Below are 21,835 nucleotides of genomic sequence, written 5' to 3'. Positions count from 1 at the left end.
TGTAGGCAGAACTGAGACAGATGCAGCATTATTGAGGTATGTGGATTTTAACGTAAAACCATCACTGTAATTGGTTACCATCCTTCTCCTTTGTATTTTTATTTTTTAAAACAGGTGGCTCATATGGTTCAGCACCTGACTAAAGTCTTTATCACAAGGTTGTGGACAGTTTCAGCCTCGGTGTAGGCAGAGTTCATCCTTGGTGGTCTCTTGTGCTTAACGTGTGCCTGTTTCTGAAGAGGAAAGGTAAAGATTAACTGCTACGCTTAGCTCTTCATCTTGCCCTTTCCACCTTCAGGGGCACAGCTTGCTGCTAAGGAAAGCATCAGGGTTTTGCACAGCCCTGTTGTTCAGCACAATACACGTTCCCTTTACTAGTAAGGTGGGAATTGCTTTGTGTGAGGTGGTGAGATCTACACTGTGTGGCCTGTCATGGTAAGTTGAGTGGCTGCTGTCACTTACGTACTGAAGTGCCTGATCTTGGGCAGCTCTTAACCAAAATGAAGTTGAATCCCAGGCTGGATTTTTGTGCATCAGAAACAGTGGTGCCTGATCTCTCACGATGCTCCCCAGCAATATTTTCTTCTGCGGAGTGACAGAGAACTCCCTCCTAATAGGCATTGCCAAACAGGCTTATCTAACGGCCTTTGTCTGTGCTTAAAATGAATCCAAAAGCATAAAGAGATCAACCTCTCCAAATCCGTTTATTCCTTGTGCTGAGGTGGGTGACCGAGCAGCAGATAAAGACGTCTCAGACGAACAGAGCTGGTATGCAGGCTGAGCTCTGCCCTGACGCGGTGCCAGGCACCGAGCTGAGAGCACTGCTTGTTGCTGCAGCTCCACTTCCCTGGTGAGTCTGCATCCTGTGGCACTGGAGCCGTACTGGAGCCAGGCCCTTGGCTGTTCTTATACTCAGTGGCTTTTTCCGAAAGGAATCGCCATCCCCTTTCCATCTCGGACACGTTCCCTCTCCTGCACTGTGCACCCTTTGCACCGGCTGGGGTCTCCCAGAGCTGGTGCGGACGCTGTGTGCTGCCTTTCAGGGAGGCCTTGACACTGAGGGAATTTCACAGTGGGTGTGACAGCGAGGTTAATGCAGTGAATATTCTGTTTCCTTTGTGACATCCCGTGCCGGGTGATGCAAGCCAAGAGCACGGCAGTGCTGCCCTCTGCAGCCCCCCGTTGTGCTGGCCACGGGAGGCAGTGGAGTGGCTTTTAAGGCAGCCTGGTGCAGAGGAGGCTGAAAAGCCACCTGCCCAACGTGCCTGCTGCCCTACCTGGTGGCCCCTGGCGAGTGCTTATGGATGACAGCGATCATGGTGTAGTACTCGTCTGGGATAAAGTGATCCTGGGAGAACGGGCAGGGTGTTGGTGTGTCTGGACCATGCACTAGGGTGACGCTGTGAAGAAGAGGGAGGTTTGCTTTGCATCTCCCACAGCAGCAACTCTGAATGGGCTGCAGATCAGTGGTTAGATCTTGAGATGACTTCAAACAAACCCTTTCCTGCTCTGTTTTTGTTCCCACACAGGGCATTCAAGTCAGCTTAACTCAGGGCCTGACATGCAGAAGGAATGTGGCCTTCTGCCACAAGGTGTGCTTAGCTTCCTCAACTGTATTTTCTGGTGTTAGTAGTTGCAGTGCATATCTATCCTAAGGAGCTGCTTGCTCTCTCCTCATGCAGTGTATATGAAATGCTTTCCAGTTATTTCCTTTGTAGCCTGTTGGGCCCTAGGATGCTGCCCGTGTTAATGTGTAACTACAAAACCAGGTGTAGTGGCGCTGTGCTAGTGACAGGCACGCCTCCTGTTTGCTGGGGCTGCTTGAACACTGCTGTATTCTGGAGGTGGTGTGCGAATTGCTGCCACTGCTCTGCGTGATGAAAAGCTCTGGGGTAGCTGTTCCAGCCCCCAAAGCATGGCTTCTGACTCGTTGCCCTCATCTTTCTGTTAGCGCTAGGAAAAAGCTGGGCTTGGAGTTTTGCAACAGGCACAAGCACAAGAGTCGTGCTGCACCCCGTGGATGCAGCATTTCTGTCTTGAGTACGGGGCTCTTACCCACGTGCTTTGACTCGTGCAGCTGTGTCAGAAAAGACTCCCTTGAATACCTTGCTTCGGGGAAAAAAAAAAGAGAGAGAATGAAGTGTTCCACCTTGTATTAACACATTGCAAAAGGAGCTTCTGCTGATGAGGGATGATTCACTGCTCTGGCAGCAGAGAAGCGCCCACATGCAGTTATTCCAGGTTGCTGAATGCCAAGCGCTTGCCGTGGTGGTTGACCTTCATCTCTGTGTAACTGGGAGTACTTGGAAATCTGGCCCCAAATGGCTTCCATCCATTTCAGAAGCGCTTCTGTTCTTTATTCTTCCCCTGTTCCAGAAGGAAAGGTTTGAATATTCAGTGGTTAGGGTACGATGTTAGAGATACTTGGCTAGCTGGTGTTTCACCTGTGTAATGTCAGGAAGGCATCAAGAAGTGCCTGTTGCTTATGGCTAGTCAAAAAGAAGCAGAGAGGATTGAGGAGGGAGAATACCAGTTGTCTTGGGCCTCCTCCTTTCCTCCTGAAACATTTATGACCTCTGTCTGGCAAACCACCCCAGTTAATAAGAATTTTGCAGCAGTACCTCTGACTCCTGAGACTGGTGGCAAAATTCCCAGCAGCTGTAAACAAGATTGCAGCCGGATGATGACAGGATGTTGTGGAAAACACTGCAATGCCTTGAAATTGGAAAGGGGATTTTAGGTTGAAAATTCCTAAGTCTCCAACTGGAATTTAGCTGTAGCCGTGTTTACACACCCCCCTCTCCCCTGTGTAAATGTGCTTGGGGGAGTCATCACAAGGACTTGAATAAGTGCATGTGGTCAGGAAGTCTGTTCCAGATTTCATCCAAATGCCCTATATGTAATAAGATACACCACGGCTCTGGGAGTATGTTCTCAAGTGTAAAATCAAACAATAACATTCAAAGTTGGCCTTTTGTTCATTGCAGATTTCACTGTGTTACTGCACTGCATGAAAAGAATAAGAAGCCCACAGTAACGTGCTCTCTAAGCTTGCCCATAGCTTGTTATAAAGTTTTTAGAAAAAAACACATGAGGTTGAGTTACCTCTGGAAGATGTTGACCTTTACAGAAGAACAATACCTGTAATCTGAATTCTGCTGGCTTGAAATTGATCCTCTTTAATTGACTTAGAGTACTTGCAAAGATCAGATCCTGTTTCAGCGATAAGCCATTTAATAATGAAAACATCTACAGAGCATGTTTTTGCTGCGTAGAGGCATGTGTGCGCACAAATAGAAGCAAGTGTACTCGGCGTTGCATGGTGATATACATGTGGACGTGGTTAAAAGAAAACTTTCTCCTTTGTGAGGCCAGAATTGCTGCGTCTTACCAATAAAAACCATCTACAGTGTGACAGCCTTTGGAAACATCAGACACCCCCCGCACTGTAAGAGCTCTTCCAAAGCTGCCCTTACCTTCTACGCAGAAATCCTCTGGAGGAAGCTCTCCTGCCTGTCTGTGACATACCTAATGCTTCACAGTTCTGCATAGAGTGCAAGATTTTTATCCTGTAAAAAGGAATGTATTTTTTCTTTAAAGCACAGGCTTTGGATTAGATAGAAATCGTCTCATTTTAAGATAAGGAAACTCGTGAAGTTGGACCTTAGTAAAGCGTTTCTTATTTATTGAAATTCCACCTTAAAGTTAATGTAGCTTCCCTCATTGCCTGCACCTGAAAACATGATGCTGGTCTGGTTTTGGGATTATTTTTAAGAAATTACAGAGATCGCAGGTTTTCCCTGCGGTATGTGAGCAGCTGGAATGTTTCAGGGGGGCAGTATAAAAACAGTGCTGTTTGGGTCCTGTAAGCAGCCAGCGCGCTGGAGCTCTGCGCTCTGCAAAATCCCATCAGTGTGTCCCGTGAGGCTCGGCCGAAGATGAACTTACTGTTCCCTTCATGTCAGGAAGCAGAAGAAAAAGGGCATTCATGTACAAACACTTTCTGCTCAGACTTGAGTCTTTTATTTTTTTTCCAAGATGATTTAGTGGTAGTGACTTAATGACTTTGAATGGCGCTCAAATGAACTGCTGCCAGTCCGCCCTAGATAACATAACCTATCTGCTCGATGACTGATGGCAGTGATCAGATTCACTTTGTTACTGATGAGGCAACTGGGAGCCTGTAGGCAAAGGTGAGAATGGCAGGCAGCAAAATTAGTCTGCCTCAGGTTCAGGACGCTGCAGCCGCTCTGTGGTGTGAAGAGCGGGGGAGATTTGGGGGTTTTTGTAGTGTCTGGGTGGCGTGGTGCTGCACTGGGGGGTGACAGCACACTTCAGGCCCTGGTTGTCTTCAGAAGCTGTTTCTGGAGGGGATGGGTGAAGAGGGCATCTTCTGAGTGCGTGTGATCATAAGTGAAACTCATTGAAATCGCTTCCATGCTGTCGCTGAAATTTAGTGTCAAGCAGCTACTGCTTGTGTCTTGGGCTTCCCTGCTGGAGTACCACGCGTACACCAAAATGTGAAAGGGGCTAGCACCCAGAAAGTTGTTAGGAAGCCCTCTGGTTTCCTAAACAGATGGGAAAAATAAAAGCACTTTCCCACCGAGAAGCAGAAAGCGTGTACCTGTGTGCCGTGGCTGCTGTCAAAGTTCTGGGTGCAGTTTTGGGTTGTGGGACGAGCTGTGGGAACGGCTGCTCCTGGCTTGGGCATTGTGCTGCTGCTGCTGCCCTGCGCTCTGGTGGAAGCAGGTAGGAGGAAAGAAACCTAGCCGATGCTTCACTGGATTATTTCACTGTGAATTTATGTAGAGCTATTTGTTTCTGAAACAACAGGCAGGCAAAGCTCCAGCTGAGCTATTGTCTTTGTGGCCACCAACACAGAACTGAACGGTGCAGCAGCCACAGAGAAGCTGTGTCCCAGAGGGAGCCTCCACCTGCATGCAAGCAGGCAGGTCTTCACCCTGCACTGCACAAAATGGCTCAGCCTTCTAGGTAATTGTTACACAGCTGTCCCTCCAAAACATGACAGCAGCTAAAAACCCTCCCCCTCCCATACATTCACCACGATATAATTGTGATTGGGGTGATTGCTCGGTCCTTCTGAGACCAGTGTCTCTTGACAAGTGAAAGTAGCGGTGCTCTAACATAGGAGATGTTCCTAAGGACATTTCGATTTGCAGAAAGATATTCTGATTTCTGAGAGGGGAAGTCCACATTTGCAAGCTGTGGTGGCAAATGGCCACTTGCATTTCCCCAAAGCTGAAATTCTTGGAGGCTGTTGGAAGGTTTTACATTAACTCGGGAAGCAAATAACAGTGGAATTCAACTCGTGTTGCTAGCTGGAAAGTTAATTCCTTCAATGTTTTAATGCGTAATGACTGTGAGCCCAGTTGGATTTGTGGGATATTTGCACGCACAACTGCCACATCTGCAGATAGCACTTTCCCAGTGCAGTCAAATCCCTGTGTTTGTGACTGGCATACCTCAGTTTTACTTAGTGAAAGCTTTAAAGTCAAGCAGCATGAGAGAGATAAGGTGTGTGCCTCGCGGCTGGATTTCTGTAAAGGTTTAGAGTATGGAACATGGGAACCCTCCAAAACTGAATTGAAAGAAGTGTTGCCTACCTCCATGAATTGCTTGGGGAAGGTAGGGTGAGTGTATGCCCTCAGACCTAACATTTAGGCTGTTATCACAGCTTAGGGTGGCTGCCCTTGGACCAAACGATCTGCTGCTTGCTCCTGCAGAAGCCCCTACTTGTGTGGACCCTGGGAGGAGAAGTAGCGACAATTAACAAAGAGTTAATAAATCCAACAGGAAATCTGCGTGAGGAGGGTCAGCACAGAACCGGTGCTTCTTCCCAGAAGCAGCTAGGAACCTGTGGAAGCCAGAAAAAGCCCACTCTTGTAAGTGGAGCACTGGGACCTAAAACCTGGGAGGTAATGCAATTTGTAGCTCACTTGAGAACTCCAAGTCAAGAGAACAAGCCAAGATGGGAGACTGAATTATCTATAAAACTGCCTGTGCAAAGTGATTTCCTTTCTCCTTCCAAAAATGTAACACACGTGAAAAATACAATTTTCTTTCATTCTTGAATCATCAGTGACTGAAATGAATCCCATAAAGATCCTCAGTATGGGAGAGACAGTGTTGTTGCGGCTCTGCTACTTGGATTAGCCGAACTTGTTCTGAGCAGGGAAGCTGAGAAGTCAGGAAGCTGGGCAAGGCATGTAAAGCCAGCATCCTCTTGGTCCCTGTTCAGAGAGGTGGCTGCTTTTTTTGAGCTATGAGAAAGGGTCTGATGTATCAGCTGTGCATTTACCACCTGAAGAGATGGCAGTTGGTTATTCATAAGCTTGAACTTCGGAGCTGCAGTGAGATAAAATTGCCCGTCTACGTCGATAGGATTATTTCTTCCCACTTATGTGTTAGAGGTTTATATTTACTGTAGCGTATGAAGACAGGAGTTTGTGTGCCTTTCCACAGACATCAAAACATGCACGGGAATGTAGGAAATGATAAAATATTAGGCTTGGCTACTTACTATAACTAGCTAGTCCAGTCTGCTCAGTGTTGCCGAAGCCTTCACTGGGATTGATGGGTTGCTTTTAGTACGTTTTTTAACGAAAATGCCAAGCTGGAAAGTCAAAATTAAATATTTCAGTAATGCATGTGTTTTAGAGTAATAATTAGAAAAAGAATGATGTACTGCATTTCTTTGTGAGAGACACAGGACTTTTGTAAGTATTCTCATTGTTCCTGATACCCTTGCTCCGCCATTGCTCTCGGCAGAGGACAGGAATTGCGAACTGTTCATCTCCCTGTCCTCTGCTGCATTGGGACTGCCCCTGGAAACCCAAGAGGTACTGGTCTGGTTTTCCTGGATGAATACTGAAGAAAAATAGTGTCCATCTGTTGTTTGTGAAAAATTTGGATGGGGAAATGCTGATTGACGCACGGTCAAAGACTTTGGCAAGGGACGGCAAGGAGCCATGCACCCATGGGCTTGCAGCTGCCCGGGGAAGCTTTACACCCAGTTTGTTCTCGCCAGAAGGCAGTTTGTTTTCCTTGGCTGTTGCAATCCTGTCCTCCTGCAGACAGCAGCACATCTCCAGTTGCTGGGGGGCCCAGGCAGGTGTGCAGGTGTCTGAGCTTGTGCACATACGTGTGCAGGGTGTGGGACTTGTGTGAGATGCTGGCTGGGAGCTGGCGTTTGCTCTGTCCCGGAGCGTGCATCTCCAAGAGAGGTGATCACAACCCTTGGTATAGTCCCTAAATGCTGGGCATTGCTTCTGTCTTAAATGGGTCCTATTTTTATTCCCTGTTCATCTCCTTTTTGCCTACTTTCATGTCCGGAGTGGTGGCAGCAAGGCTGTCTTTCCCAACAGTGGCTTTTCTTTCGTCCTAGTACTTGCCTTCCACACAACTGAACACAGCACAGCCGTCAGTGCTGCTCCAGCTCTTGCTACACGCAGCCCAGGAGCATGCTACCTGAGACTCTGGGGCTGCCTGATGGCCTGGAGACTCCAGTGCTCAGCACTGTCATGTCCCACCGCTGTCGTTTGTGAGCGGTGTGGGGGCCGCGTGGAAGCAGCACCGACTGTCTGGTTCATCGGCATTAATTCTGGAAACTGTTAATATTTTTCTGGGTGTGCGGCATGGTTATTATGCCTGGCTTGTAACTGGCGGCATTAAGAGAGGCAATTCAATGAGCTTGTTCCCCAAAAAGGTCCCAGAACCAGCACGAGCACTCGCTCCATACTGAAGAAGCAGAAGAAGGCAAGGTGCTGCCTGCACCCTTGGTATGGGTGCTGTGAGCGGTGCTCGCGGTGCTTGGTTGGGCTGCATGATGGTACTTCTGTGGGCACCCTGTCTTCATGTGTCTGCCCCAGATTAATTTCCTGAGCACCCCAAGTGAAATGTTTTCTGTTTCTCTGAGCAAAATCTGATGCAGGGTGAGCTTTAACACTGGGCCTGTAGAGCCAGCAAAGTGTGAGCGAGTAAAGGCAAATATTCATTAGTGGGGGATGTTTGCATTTTGTACTGAACAGGAGGAAAATAGGTCTTGGAGGGGACAGTGGTGTGCTGGAAGTATGCTGAGCAATGGGCGAGCATTATCACATGCCCTGTGTTCTGTTTGGTGTGTTCTGTTTGGATGACCGCATGCCTTACAGCACTCCTCCTCCTTCCTACTGCTGCTGCCTTCCCTCTACTCAGGCCCTCGTCTTCCTCTACACCTGCTCTTTCTTGGTGCTTTACTCCTGTTTGTAGTTTGCATCCTACATTTTCTTATGAGGTGAGATATATGCTAAAACATGTCTGGTTTGGGCACCCTTTAACAGTTCTAGTGAGCACTAAGCATAATTTCCCGTGCTGATATTGACGATTAGCAGATGTTTTCCCCACCCACAGATAGCTTTCCAATTCTCCCCCAGGGTGAACTCCACCTTTTTGGGGTCTGCCTTGGCACGGTGAAGTAACTTACTGTGTACAGCATCTAGGAATATTTTTTTTTTGGTGATTTCTGCCAAGGCTGTGTAAGTGCTCTCCAAATTCTGGCTTCTGTCAGACTGACTTATTGTGGTTTGACACAGAAATTAGTTGAACATTTTTTCCATGAGCTTCTGGAGAACATGTACCAAGTCAACATCACAGTATGCAGTCAACTTTTATGAAGAATTAAGAAGGCTTTTTTTTTTTTTTTTTTTTTTTTGAGGAATGCATTTCTCATTTTAATGAGATGGAAAAATATGTTTGTGTAAGAAGAGCTTGTTCCCAGGGCCACAAGGACCTTTCCATTCATCCCTGGGCAAATGTGAAGACAGTCAAATGGAAGTTAAAAGCACCAAACGCGAACGTTAGTGGTGCTGCAAACTGTATACATTTACCTTTGGTTATCTGACTGCTGGGAAACACAGGTGAACCTGCCTTTTTACCTGAAATTCCACACCAGGAGCACATTTTTGTTGGAAGCAAGTCATTGAGTTCCAGCTGAGTTTTTATGCTGGGGTTAGTGGGTACCTGATCACCCACGGCAGGATCCTTTGGAGTCCCACAATGACTGAAGACAAACATCAGGATGCCTCCCTGCAGCAAGGCGTGCATCAGCAAAAGCTGCAGGCATGCGTGCTTTGTACAGGTTTTGTGCCCAGATGCCCCAATTGGCCGTGGGCCTGAGAGGAAAACCATTTTTGGGGTGATAACATGATGAATGTCCAGTAACACCGCTGCCTGGGAACACCACCGCCAGTGCCCTCCCTGTGCCCCCTGTGAGAAATGCTGGTTGGGAGGAGGGACTGTGCAATGCAGAACGACTGTTCCTCTGCCTGATTGTGTTTTGGGGAAAAGAAGGGGATATTTTGGTCCCTTGACTACAAGAACCAGATGAAATGTTACGGCTTACTAATAGCACCAGCAGGGCAGCAGGAGTTTTGATGACGAGGAATCCCAGGGAACAGCGAGTCTTCGGTATTCAATATGTTCGGAAGAGGCATTTCCCTCGTGACCTCTAGTGCTTCTTGTTTTGGTCATGGTATTTTGGAAACTTCATCTGAGGTCGCAGAGGTTCCTGAGCACTGTCTGCTCGTGGTGGACGAATTGTTCCAGGGTGTAACTGCCGCAGCCATCGCTCTGCGGGGCCCGGCTTGTGCAGGCTTCCTGCAGGCGCTCTGAGATGGAGGGAGTTCATATGGTACGCTGTGCTCTGTCTGTATATGCATCTAAAAATCCCATTTTAATTAGGACGTGAGTGTAAAAGGCTGTTCTGAAGCAGCATAATGCCTTGCAGATGTCCAGGAGGTGGAGCTGGTAATAGTTATGCTCACAGAGTCAGTCACGTTTCACTCCCAGGGAAAGAGGATCTCGCCTGCCCTGCCTGGCAGCTGGCTGCCAGCCCTGGTGTGTGCGAGGAGCTGGGCAATCTCTGCACAGAACGACCTAGCTGCAAAGCATGTCAGCCTGCACTTGTGATGGATCGTGGGACTGAAAGCAAGTCACCAAAAAGCTGAATATGTTTTGCACATACACGGGATAAACTTTGTATTTTGCTGAAGATGCTGAACGCAGGGCCCAGCCCAGAGGCAGTAGCGTGCTGTCTGATGTGGCATGTCTGTTGCTGTTCCCAGAGCTGCCTCTGCTCTTGATGTGTCATATATGAAGCCATGGCTGCCCATATAAAACTGTCCCAAAAAAGGGGAAGTGATCCACTTAGGGACGCATTTTTCCCATAAGCCCTCGACCTTTAATCCTAATAGCTGTAAACAACCCTTGACCTGGGAAAATCTTTTCATTTTCTTGTTCTTCCCCTTCAAGTGTGGGAAGAGAAGTCCCACTCCTTAACCTTTGCACAAGCACGCATTAATCTAATTTCCTACCCATCATGACCTACTGATTTGAAAATTGCAGCTACACTTAATTTGATTTTTCTTCCTATGTTTCTGTGTGATGTTTTTGCTGTTACCCTTATTCACGTTTTTGGTTCAGCTCTGGTTCGTTTACCCTGAGTTGCAAATACCAGCTGCAGAGCAGGCAGACTGTTGTCATTTCAGCTCATCAGATGTCTGCACATCAGGAGAGGTTACTGCGTGTACACGGGGGAGATCAGAGCCATCCCCTTTTGGTCCTTCAACTTCTTGGGAGGCCTCAGCTGACTGCTTTTGGCTCCCTATGTTGGCCTGCTCAGCAGAGCAGAGCCACTGTAGCAGAATGTCTGCTTGCTGATGTTTTGGTCTAGTTCTCCATAATTCTAGCTCCAGGACTGATTCATCAGAGGAGTCACAGTGGTTTTCAGCAGCTGGATGAAAGAAGGCAGCCTGAGCAGCAGCAGCCACATGGGTATGGCAGCATGGGCTGAAACCCGCCTGTGTGCTCTCTGCGGGGCTCGGTGTTGCTCCCCGTGCCAGCTGATTTAAAAAAAAAAAAAAAAGAAAAAAGTTATCATCCTTTATGCCCTGCTGCTGTACTTACCCTGGCAGGGTGTTTTGGAAGGCAGCAGAGGCACACCAGCTCGTTAGCAGGCACCTCAAGTTCACTGGGCTCTCAGGCAGCAGATCTAATCTGAGCATCGCATCTGGGACGTGAGACAGCCAGCAGGTCCACGCTTAGTCACACGTTTAGCTTTGATCTTCGTTCACTTAATTGAAAAAATGGAGGTGGAATTAAAGGGATGATGTGAGAAGAAAAGTGTTTTATATTGCTGTAAGGAATGCTGTAAGCTGCGGTTAAGCTGTGGGGCGAAATGGCAGTAGGTGGGGTGAGCAGCAGCTGCTACTGGTTTTGCTTCAATCCATTAAGAGCTAATGTTCGGATTTCAGGAGATGCTTAAGAGGTGTTGTTACAAAAGATGCCCTATGAAAATCAGAAGTTTACATTGCTTGAAATTAAAAAAAATAAATATGTACATTTATAGGTGATGAGGGGCAGTTAACACATGTCTTTTTTTTAAAAAAAAAAAAAACAACTCTGATCTCCAGAGTTGCCCACCTCTCCAAAGAGGGGAAAAAAGCTGACTTCTTTTTTTCTGTATCTTCCATTGCTAAAGGCTCAGTCAAAAGTGTTTGTTTTGAGCATAATCCTAGCAAGCCTTGGATTAGCACAATACCTTGAACTCCCCGTCGCCGCAGAGCATAACATCTTTTCCCATGCCTATGGTTAATTGCTGCAAATCCAGCAGTTCCCACGGCTTGCTATGAATTCTTTCCAGTAAAATTGCTGAATCTCAGAATTAAAGCCATCAAAAATGGCATCTGTGAAAGTAATGAATCCTACATCTTTATAAATCCTAAGTGATTTGAGGTTACTTCCTTAACTGTTTTCCATCTTCTACCTTGCCTTGCGTGTTTTTTAATTCTTTTTAACTTTTTTTTTTTTTTTGTAGCAGTCTGCTCTCCCATCTGCAAGAAATAATCTTTTTCTGAAGAGTTTACTGTTTTGTTTATAAGGAGAGCATCAACACAAAGACAGGCTGTCTTGTGCTTGCATTAGAAGCATGCCTTTTTCTTCCAAGGTGAGCCTGAGTCAAAATATTTTCCACTGCTCATTTCAAAAAGTGGACAAGTTTACAGTTAGGAAATTCTCATGACCGGCGAGCATAACCTAACTGTGCTGACCTCATGGTATGGGTGGGCACATTGCCTTCACTAAGCTTCATTGCCTAAATTTGAAGAGAAGCAAATGTAAGTAAAGAGAAGTTTTAAATAGCAAACTGGATATGAAAGTGTATTAAAAGGAGATTTTGCCAAAAGGTTGATTTTAATAACACGATAGCTGCTGATTTAGATGATAATTTCTTCATCGTTGCAAATAGAAATCTACACAGGAAAAATAAAAATAAAAAAGCAGGGTTCTGTAGATGTCTTGCATGTGTGTGAAAAAGGAACAGTTGGGGAAAGCTGACCTGTACTCTTTGAGAGAAGAACAGCAGCGTGGGGATGTTTGTTCTTCCTCTGAAGTGAAACAAGACATCCCAGGGAGGTTACTCTGTCCCCTCTTGCTTTTCTTTTAAAATAAATAAGATCAACTCGTGCTTTCTAGAACTGCTCTGGGAGATCTTTTTCCCAGTGGTTGCAGAGGTTAAAGTGATTGAATGAGGTGCCAATTAGCAAAAAAAAAAATAAAAATTAAATAAAAAATATAAAAAAAATACACCCCTACTAATAGCAATTAGGTGAGTAATAAATGATTGTGCAGGGCTTTCATTTTCTAAGAAGTATTCAGTTGTGTTCAATAATATTTTAAAGTGAAGAAATAATTTACTGGCTGTCTTAGGGAGATGTAGGCATCTCAACACTACCTCGTATTTTTCTGCAATAAGGTACTTGCTTTCCCTAAGAACCACGTGCAGTTGAATTTGGTCATAAACTAGCAGGGAATTAAGTGATGGATAAGGAAGGCATAACTACTGGTGACGTTTTGCTTGGATACTCGCCAGTCCCTGATCTGCTGGAGAACCCATTTCACGTTGCTTTTCTTTCTGTCGGCCCTTGGTGTATTTCTGCTTTCAGCAGAAAACGCTGCTGTGGGTTTAGGGCCTCCAGGGTGGCAGAGGAGCAAGCGGACAGCAAGGTGCTAGTCCTGCAGGTCTGGGTAGGTGTGTGCTTGGCTGCTGGCTAAGTAGGGGCGATGGGATGCTGAAAGGTGGGCGTGAGAGGAGAAGGAAGTGTGGTAATTTTCCAAATGGTTTTTGCATGATCAAGAATGTTAAAAGATGCAGATCCTTTCAGTTTTTTTATTTTTTTTTTCTCTTCCTTCTGCACTTTTCCCAGTTCTGTAAAGCACAACTCTGACAACATGCATTTCAACTTACCATGGACCCAGGTTTTTCAGCTCTTTTGGCTCTTTTAATATTCACGTGGAATCAAGTGAGCCACTTGCTGCCTAATTGCTTTAATTTGCATGCCGATCAACTCAAGTGATAGCAACCGAGTTGGAAAAGCACTCTGAGCCCTTGGGATGGGAGGCAGGTAACATCTGTGTTAACACCACTTTCTCGATGCATAGTCAGTGTCTTGGAGCGTCTCACGTTACAAGGGCTTTTCCACAGAGTCACAAAACCAAGAAAATGTGCTCACCCTGCCTTGCCCAGGCTGTCTGCCTCATGGCACCTGGGTCACTTTTGCTTTGAACGGATGTGTCAGACCCTTAAATGTTGCTACCAACTAGTTGCCTTTGTGGTAAGGAGACAGCTTTTGTAGTGTAACTGTTCTGGGGTACGCGGGGGACTCCTGCCTACCCACAGCCTTCGTTTTGCCCTCTGTGCTCTTGATGCCACCGCGGTGTGGGCTGTGGCTGAGCCGAGGCGGTCTCCAGCTTCTTTTCTTTTCCTGAATCGCAACTGTGTTTTTTCATGGGAATCCTGAAAAGATAAGATGAAAGGCGATGTAGACAAAGGCCTATTTAAAAATAAGGCATGCTTTTCATCATCGAAGGTTTTTCTCCTGAAATCTTAGAAACGGCTGCCTGTAATCATGTGGTGTTTTCTCAAAGCAGACGACTTTCACCAACAAACTTGGCTTAGGCTGTCTTGTAGAGCAGCCAGAGGAGAGGTAATATTTACCAGATTTGACATGGGAGGTCAGTGGGAATGTAAATAGAGTAGTCCTTCAAAAGACAGCGAAGTCAGAGCAATCATCCTGCAGCTTTGACAAATTTACTAACATCTGTTCTGGTGCCATTTCTGCTGCACAGACCTGCCATTAACTGCGGAGAGGAGAGGGTTTTAATTAACCGAGCAGATTGACATGCAAAACTTTGATAAGATTGCGCCATCTGGGCGGGTTAGATTTGCAATTCTCTCCACAGCTTCCTGGATTGGGGTCTATGTGAGCAATGCCCCAGTGAGTCTCAGGAAGACGCCCCGATGCTCGCACAGCCACGTTGGTGAGGGATTCGCATGGTCCCGAACAACAGTGACACTGAGATTAATAAGCAGCAAAACAAAGCCCACGTTGCTGAGAGATGAATTCCCTGCGAGCAATGTGTCACTGGGTTCGTACGAATTCAGCAGCTCAGGAGATTGCCCTTAATTCGGATGGAAATTGATAAGTAAAGTCTTGCTGTGTTGTAAATTCATAACGCGTGGAGTATATTCAGCTTATGCTTTAGTATTTGTCATCTCATCAACTTGTAATAGATCAGAGCAAGGTGTTTAGTGTGGTGAGATGTGGCTGTAAATAAGGGGCTTTTACAGGTTCAGAGAAAATCTTTACGCGCTTTAATTGTGTAGACAGGTTCAATTCCCAGGGAGGCCATGAGGGAAATCTATTGATAATTTTAATCCCAAATTCATTTGATTTAAGTTTTTGAAACGTGCTGAGCCAACTTTTCCATGTGGCAGTGTTTCTGCTGAAGCAGCAGGTGTGTTGCGTCTGGGGCAGTGCTCAAGCTGGGCTCCCCCGTGTACAGTGACAAAGTGCCTGGTGAACAGACAAAGCCCTTTGGGACATGGTGCTGCTACGCTAGTGCTGTTTACAGTTGTCTGAAATCCCAGGGAGCCCGGTCTGTCACCTTTCTCTGTAAAATAAATGCACACTTCATTCAAAAATGAATTAAAAGCTTCAAAAAGTATGGGTTCTGAGCCAGCCTTTTAAGCTCATGTAACTACTTAGCAGTTTACCAGTGCTCTCCTCTCTGAGTGAGGTGGTTTTCTTTTGGCTTTAATACATGAGCTGATACTAAGAGCTGATACAACAGGCTGGTGTGTCAAATGTCGCAGGAACCTGAAGGAAACTCTTGTCAGGAATTCACAAAGTGTCTGAGAAGTCTGAGCGGCTCCGTAGGAGGCCACGGATAACAGTCTAGCAGTCTGGCTGGAGTGCAGGGAAGCAGCTTCAGTCTCTCTCACTTGAAAATGGCAGTGCGTAAAACCAGTAACTTTTACTTTACTTTTTGGGTGTCCAGTTTCTTCAGAATCCAGGGGTGAGGAACTGGGTTGTCTTTTCCAGCTGGACCACCTCTTGTCGAAGCAGCAGCAACCTTGTTGCAGGCTGCCCTGGCAAATGCCCGCAGCTTGTGCCGCTGTTGTCTAGGGTGTTCAGTACTTGCTGTGCTGCAGGAATGTGTGTGCAGATCTTCCAGTTTGTGTAATGGGAGGGTGTCGACTAACGCTGGTGTTTATAAATCCTAGTTATGCCTGGCTATAGGTCGTTGAAGCGCATAGAAGGGCACTGGATTGTTTGTAGGTGCCGTGGGTCTGGCTGGAAAGCCATGCCTGTGTGTGCATTTTGTATGGATGGGCACGAGAAAGGAAGCCATGTGAGCACCAAATGAAGTCGTGCATTGCCAGGTGTATCTATAAATCCAGGGAAGGGGACAGAGAAGGATACATGAAATAAGGGAAGTGCTTCTCAATGCGAGGGCACTTCTGCAGTTTGGAAAATGTTGCATTTGTAGCAATAATAGAGTGAAACTCTTTTGTGCTTATGAAGTCCTTGTGCTCCAGCTGAAATTCTTTCAGTGTTTTTGCAGGACATAACTGACCCCATGCATCGTGCAGCAGCGCAGAGCTGTCTGAAGGCTGCCCCTCACTGTGCAGCCACACTGGTCTGCAAGGTCCTGGTGACCTCCTGTCGGGAAGTGGCGCTGGCTGCTTCCAAATGTTCTTAACCTGTCATAAGTCCTGCGCGCTGGCATATAAGGCATGGGTAAGTACAGAATACTTGAGCCAAGATGGTGTGGGTGCTTGTCCCTGTGGGTTGCGTGTGTCCGTGTATGCTTGTCTGTGTCAGGCAGGGAAAATGGTGCTGCTCTGCATCATTAACACAGAGCTGGCTTTGAGTTCACTGAGTTCCTCCAAGTTCCTGTCATGCTTGTAACAGACACAGATTTACACAGGCCTTCAAGGTGCCTCAGCTTCTTGGCAGTCAGTAAGGATTGCTCGTTTCAGGGTGAAAGGGAGGCAGAGTTGTGCCGTATCTCCTTGGAAAAATGTGCTCCTGAGGGTCACAGAGGAAGAGGTTATCCAAACGGTTTAAGACTGTGCTGAACTAGGACATCTATTGCATTTATTCGTGGGTGATGACAGAATAAAAAGTCAAGGTTTGTTCTCCTCAAGGAGGGAGCAAAGCAGCACCTTGCATCCCCATCCAGGTGCAAGAGGATTGCAGCCAACCTGCTGCACAGGTCAGCGAGGCACAGCACCCCTAAACACCACTAGGGCCATAAGGCTCTCCCCAAACCTCCGTTGTGTGCAAAATACATTCTTGGCTGCATGCTAGCAACGAGCCTGGATGTTTTCTGACAGGGCTGCGCCCCAAACATGTTTCAGTCTCACCCTTGGGAGGATGCTCACAGCTTTTTCTCCCCACGCAGGACTGACCAAAGAAGTAGGGGCTGCTGAGGAGCAAGCAGCTGCCGAAATGGCCGTGCAGGTAGGAAGGATGCTCTTTGAGGCTGTAAACTCGGGCTTCTCAGTGCAAACCACATTAGGCACGAGGTAACAGCCGTCCCCTGCCTTTGCTGTGGGACAGGGCTTGTTTGGTGGGGGCACCTCCGGAGCAGCACTGGAGTGAGCAGAGGCTGGGGAATTTGGGCGTTACGCTGCTGTTCTGCAGCTGCCCTTCCCTGGTCTCCTAGGTGTTTCGCTGCTGCCTCGGTACATTTGTTTTGCTATCTGTGGAAAGGAGAGAAAAATATTTATCCGTTTATTGTAGCCTAGAGGAATAATCTGTTTATGTTTATGCAACTCCTTTCGCAAAGATATTTTATTGGCATTAGCTCCAGGAATGTCTGTTCTCTTCATCTGGTCCCCTGAAGAGAGTAGTTAATGCTCAGTTGACCCTTATTATTTTAGGACTTAGCTCCAAAGTAAATGGAAAATAAGTGAGTATTTACTACTACTCTTCTGCGTCTGCTTACAAACTAAACAAAAGCACTTTTGTGTCCGAAGGTGAGATTTCTGCCTTCTCACCGTATTGTTCCCCTGGCTCTTTCTCAAAGTTGGATCAGCGCGAAGTACAGACATTTAACTTGGCCTTCCAGCCTGCTTGGGTCCACGCTTCTGGAGCACCCTTCTAGTCTTAGCTGGCGGGTTGCTGTCTGTGAGCTGGGAGATGGCGGTGCACAGCCAGTTCTTGACCTGTTGCTGCTGTGCTCTCCTGGAAGCCCTGGCATATAAAAAAACGTGTCATGCCACACAATGGTGAGAAAGCAGCCGTGGCTGGCCTCCTGACAAAGTTACACAGCATAGGGCAGGTCTCCTCTGGGACCAGTGCTGTAATCCATCGCGACTACCAGGGTCCAGATGTGCGATCTAACGCAGATGTTAATATTTTATACGTTAGCTGTAAGTCACTGCTTTCTCGAGGACCTTGAAAGGTCCTGCCGGCAAAGCACTTTGGAAGAAACATGTTTCCACTGTCTCAGCAGAGCAGTGATTATCACCCTCCAAGTTGGGATTGCCCAACAGCAATGGTGTTGTGGGCTGGCAGGTAGCACAAGACCCACCCAGAAGTTTTAAGAGAGCAGAGGCCCAATATGCCTCTTCTCCTGTAACTCCTTCTGTCCAGAGCAAGATGCAGTCCTCCTGCCCTTGCCTCTTGCACTGACGTGGCTGCCAGAGCTGCTCCTGATGGCAGTCCTGTTTCGGGATGCTTCCCTGGCAGGAGCAAGACGCCTGTCCCAACTCACCAGAGCTGTGGCCTTCCAGACTTCCTAGTTTGAGAAGAAAGCTTCAACGTACACAAAAATTAGAAGACAAGTGAAGGAACAAGGTGTTGTTTGAAGCACAAAAGAATGACTTGTTCATTTCAAGGTGATTTCAGTGTTTGTAACTCCTGATTCATAACTGGGGTTGCACTGTTGGGTCCTATAGAGGAGCTGTACTGCCCCATAGGCACATCTCACTGGGCTGTTGGAGGAGAACTTGCTGGGAAACAAACCTTGCAGGAAACAGCAACCTGTGCTTTTGCTGCTCCCTAACAGCAGAGAATTTGAGGAGTTATGTTTCCCGTTCGAGAGAGCAAGATTAGGGCTTTTTCTGGCTCACCTAGAGGGTTGATTTGTCATGATCAAACCTCAAAACCACATTCTTCTTCAGAACTTCTGCTTATTTCCTCATCTACTCTCTGGATTTGAAACCTTGGTGCTGCTGTCACCAGTGTTTCAGTGTGGTGTGGAGGGAGCCTCAGGCAGAACAAGCATTTGGGCTCTTCTCAGCTTATAATGGTCTATTCTGATTAATCACCTAACGTACCAAAGTCCATACTCTGTCGAACAAGGTACTCATGGCACACGTACGTAAAGCATCAAGCTGCTGCTTTTGGGAATGTGCTGGAGGATCCGTCAGGTTTCCTGTGCTCTCCCTGACTTCAAGCTAGTGTGACTGCGTAATACATTTTGAATCCACATCTAAGCTTTCTGAATTCCCTATTTAATTAATAATTTTGTGTTTACTTTTTTTAAAAACCAAGTAAATAACAGCTGGTGTTTGCTTATGCCAGGAGGACAAGCACATTACACAAACACCATACTTTCTCAGCATCAAAACTGAAAACGAGTTCATGTCTGAAGGGCCATTGGCGTACTGATATGTGTTTATAAACCTGTGCAGTTCAAAGTAACAGATACAAGGGGAAGAAAGAAAAGATGTTGTAACAGATTTCAGCAGAAAAAAAATATTCTTCCAGACCTGCTATAACATTTCTCATGCTTCCTGTTTCCCCTAGGAATAAGCTCTTTGAGAAGTAGCATATTTTGGCAATTCCTCCTTGTGACCTAGCTCCTGGAGAGAGTTTGTCTAAGCTGAAGGGCAGGAGGGCAGCCAAAAATGTAATTGGGCAAGTGAAACAGTTGTGCAGCTGAGAGCCCTTCATGTGGTACAGCTGACCGAAGCTTCCATGAGAAGATGTTGGTATGTCAGACGAGCTATTTGGGCATCCCCCTGGGTTGCAAATACAAAACCCCCAAATATGCGCACCTGCAGAGGAAGGCTCATTTCTTACGTATCAGCTGAATTGGATTTGGCCCGTGGTGCAGTTGGAAGGAAAGAGCTTGGGAAGATTTATTCCTGTGTTATGATATGTAAAACCAGATGCTGCATCTGTATCTCACAGGAAATCATTTCTGTGCCCAATTCCCATTTTCTGTGATTGCAATCTCCTCTCCCTTTTGGTATGTCCTTTAGTTTGCTGTTCTAGTCCTGCCTGTGACTGACTTTTCACCTACCCCCAAAACGCGTGTAGCCCAGTTGCATCCTGTGGAGTAATCAGAAAACCAGTTGGGTTTCTCATAGGAACTCCTTGTAATGCCTGTCATCCTAGCGCATTTCTTTTAGCAATTTTAAGGGCCAAGTTGCCAGCTTTACTTCCAATAGGGATTACACTTTACTGACAACGAGAGACTTGCGGATCATGTAGAGGGCAGATCCAAATCGGGACATCCCCGCGTTGTCTGGGAGCTTTGAACAGAGGACCCGACGTGTTCTTGTCACATGAAATTCACAAAGCAGTTGGGGAGTGCTCTGTATTTTTAGGATTCTTCCTCAGCATTCTTCTATGAATACCCACATGGCTTAGCTGTCCTCCTTCATACTTGTTCTTTGATGTGTTTGTGCTCATATTATTAAATGCATGACATAAAGCACAAGGGATCCATCGGACAGCCAAATTTACAGTGGTGTATGATCCTTAGGATTCGCGTCTCTGGGTGTTACTGTCTTTACACATGGGTGTAGCCCTGCTGGCACCTCTGAGCACATTCCTGCCTTAAATCCCACTGAAACATGCACAATGAAAAAAAATCGCTTTCTGAGGTCACGTGAAGCATTACAAATAATCCCGGAGTGCTCAGTTATGGTCTCTGCAGTAATAAGGAAGGGTCTTTTCATAGGGATGTTGGAAACTTGAAGCAAATATTTTAAGTAGCAGGCCCTGGACCTAAGAGGCGGAGCAGAAGTGTCTAACCAGTTGGTGTGATCAGGTAATAATATGGAACTGTGCTCTGTGCTGTGCTCTGCACCTTTCATGGGTGATTAATCTTCATTTTTTGATGCTGTTACCCTCCCGAAGTCATGCTCCCAGCGCATGTCAAATGAAAGACAAGGGCTGGCCGAGGGGCAGCAGGGCATCACAGAGCTGCTCCTGCTTTATGATGAGTGAAGAGCGTATGTGAAATAGGCTGGTGACAGAACACCCCGTGCTCTTCAGGGGCCCCTTTTGAAACCAAGATGCTCCTTCACCTGTGCCCAGCTCTTGCCCTTTGCCTCAGCTGGGTCATTCATACGCAAAGCGTGGCCCTCCAGTGTGTTACAGGATAACAGCAGAGGTGCGTGCTGGAAATGTGCCCTGGTTTGCCTCTAGGTCTGCGATGCACAGTATATCCGAGTGAAGAAAAGCTCACGGTCTGTGACCACTTGCTGCTTTGGTAGCAGTTAGGAAAACAGCAGTGCCTTCCCGGGCAGTGGATGTTTTTGCTGGGCCCCAGCACATCTCCATCCCTGTCCTGCCCCTGCACCAAGGGGGGTGGCAGTGCTCTGGGGGTTTAGGTGGATGTTCAGGAGGAACTGTCTCTGGAGGGTCTCAGCAGCAGCCCTTCCAGTGGCAGATTGCTGATCCTCGCTGTGATGCGGTGCAGCCGTCTGCAGGGCAGCAGCGGCAGTGATCTCGTTGCCAGCTCAGGACTGAACTTCTCCAAATCTTGGCAAAGACACTCCTGTGTTTCCACTCTTTCCACTCTTTCCCTGTGCAGTGCGAGCCAACGCCTGGCTGCTCGGGCAGGAGCTGCCTGCCGGGTGCTCGTGTCACTCTGCCCGCGGTGTCCTCCCACCAGAGCAGCTGCAGAAAGCTGGCTGCTGGTCTGCAAAGCTCACAGCTCTCCCTTTTGTACCCCAGGTGGGTGGGGAGGACCGTGGAGCACTGCGGAAGGTGGTATCGAGCTGGATCCTTGCTCGGCATGGCTGCAAGGGGCTGCGGCCCGGGGCGACGTCCATCCGGACAGGAGGGAGCATTCCCCTGGCACGGGTAGGGGCAGGGATGCAGCATTGGGGGATGACGTACTGGGAGGGGAATGTTCCCCTCCTCTGGTGGCTTGACTGGGTGCAGCTGGGCCTCAAGTGTGTTTTAAAGTATTTTCTCATTAGGGTCAGCTTATGGGGAAGTAGCAGATGGCAGAGCGAGGCTAAATTAGCGAGAGACGTGTGCTCTGTTAATGCTCTTTCTCTGTATAAACAATAGCTGGAGAGTGAAGCAGGAACGAAGACGCTGCTGTGTTTGTGGCTGCCTCTGCTGCTAAGTAGATGCAGAGGTCTACGGCGTGTTTTGTCAGCAGTGAAAAAGAGTAGGAGGAATTTGCCAGTCCTCCCACAAGGGAGGAAAGATTGCAGCTCTCCTCTCCTTGCAACAAAAAT

At 47.2% G+C, this 21,835-nt stretch overlaps 1 protein-coding gene across 9 annotated transcripts in view; it reads left to right on the top strand.

The window, feature by feature from the left end:
* Positions 1–21,835, top strand: part of ARHGAP24 (Rho GTPase activating protein 24) — a 165,127-nt gene that overhangs the window by 61,241 nt on the left and 82,051 nt on the right. The window contains exon 1 of one of the 9 annotated variants that reach the window (XM_084518681.1): positions 21,317–21,449. The exons of the other annotated variants lie outside the window; for them this stretch is intronic. The gene's annotated coding sequence lies outside the window, so the exon portion shown is untranslated. Of the gene's footprint in view, positions 1–21,316; positions 21,450–21,835 lie in introns of those variants that run through there. 9 annotated transcript variants of the gene reach the window in all.

This window comes from Aythya ferina (genome assembly GCF_964211825.1).
Source record: "Aythya ferina genome assembly, chromosome: 4".
Lineage (NCBI taxonomy): Eukaryota > Metazoa > Chordata > Aves > Anseriformes > Anatidae > Aythya > Aythya ferina.
This window is presented reverse-complemented; position numbering and strand designations above follow the sequence as displayed.